The 1,468-nt window shown below is 43.9% G+C and overlaps 1 protein-coding gene across 2 annotated transcripts in view; it reads left to right on the forward strand.

The window, feature by feature from the left end:
- The first annotated feature begins 431 nt into the window (after window positions 1–431).
- Window positions 432–1,468, forward strand: part of LOC121706213 (TANK-binding kinase 1-binding protein 1-like) — a 19,489-nt gene continuing 18,452 nt past the window's right edge. Inside the window, exon 1 of one of the 2 annotated variants that reach the window (XM_042087746.1) lies at window positions 432–782. The gene's annotated coding sequence lies outside the window, so the exon portion shown is untranslated. The remainder of the gene's footprint in view (window positions 783–1,468) is intronic. The other variant, XM_042087745.1, reaches the window with a different exon arrangement.

Below are 1,468 nucleotides of genomic sequence, written 5' to 3' on the forward strand. Positions count from 1 at the left end.
TCGCCGCGATCCTCATCAGCTGGTCTGCTCAAGGTGCCCAAGATGAACCTCACCACCATGGTGGGAGAGAGCGTTCTCCCACACAGCCTCAAAGCTATGGAACTCACTTCCAAACGACATCAGGCAGTGTGAATCCACTGCCCAGTTTAAAAAGGAACTGAATATGATAACTGAATGAGATGGCTAAATGGACTATATATTTTTGATAATTTTTCTCCTTTTTTGATATTTTTTCTTCTATTTGTTTTATCTGTGAAGCGACCTTGGGTGTCCTGAAAGGCACTTTAAATAAAATGTATTATTATTATTATTATTATTATTATTTATTTATTTATTTATTATTATTATACATCTCTCCTTGAAGGACAATCCAATTACAGCGTGACGTCATCACTTACCGTGGCAAGAATGAAATGTTTGCTTATGCTGACAGTTATGCAACCTGCGACGTAAAACCATTGATGAGGAGAATGAGCAATCTGTTTTCTTCTTCTCAAACGACTGCAGGGCAGCTTGTAGCTTAAGCCTGACGCTTTTATGCATTCGATTTTATGCATTCATCCACTGACTCGCTTTTGCGCTGCAAAGTGCTATCGAGAAGCCTGCGTTCTCCTCTCTGCTGGAGAATAGTCTGGCTGACTGTAGGCGTAGATTGTTGAGCTGGGGGGTTGGGGGCGTCACAAGTAGCAGGGAGAGTCGAGCCAGTGCAGGAATACATAGCGAAAGAAGAACACTGACCCGCTTTCTCGTCATGGATGTCACAGACTCTACTGCGGAGAAGCGTGAGTACACTGTGGTTTGGGGTTTGAGTGCATGCTCATGTGTTATCCGGTGTTTGTCCTAAACCAAATGGCATTTCAAGCGCATGAGCTTTGGGGCTATTGGGAACGTAAGCGGGCGAGCGAGCTAGCAAACGAGCGTGGTTGACAGCCAAGCGAGCGTCACATATCCCATACTCAGCCATATTGTGTGAATGAATGGCAGTACTTAACGCCAGAAAAAAAAACGAGTTGACTCAGAAAGGATGGAATGACTCCACGACGTCTGACCGATAGAAGCGTTCGGTTGTTTATCTCATTGTTACCCCTGACATCCTGCCTTGACGGGATGAGTTATGCTGATCAATCTTTGCTGTCCTGCCTCATCTAATGTGGTGGGTTTTTTTTAGGCTACTCGTTGCAAATTAATCGTTTGGATCACGTTCAACTTAGACTGAATCACACGTCTATATTAAATGTTGCCAGTGTTAGTGATAGATTGTTTTAGCTGTAGTAGGCAATGTTCACCGGAGATGCGCACAAGAATGATAGATCAGCACCACACGTCTATGGACAGCTACTCTGTCCTATGCCAACTACTGAGCCTTGGGTTGCCGTCGGACAAGAAGTTTTGATGCCGCGGATTCAAGTTCATGTTAAATTACCTCATATGAGAACAAACTCACGCCACAGTTGAGTTTTGTGTGTTT

This window comes from Alosa sapidissima, chromosome 3 (assembly GCF_018492685.1).
Source record: "Alosa sapidissima isolate fAloSap1 chromosome 3, fAloSap1.pri, whole genome shotgun sequence".
Classification (NCBI taxonomy): domain Eukaryota; kingdom Metazoa; phylum Chordata; class Actinopteri; order Clupeiformes; family Clupeidae; genus Alosa; species Alosa sapidissima.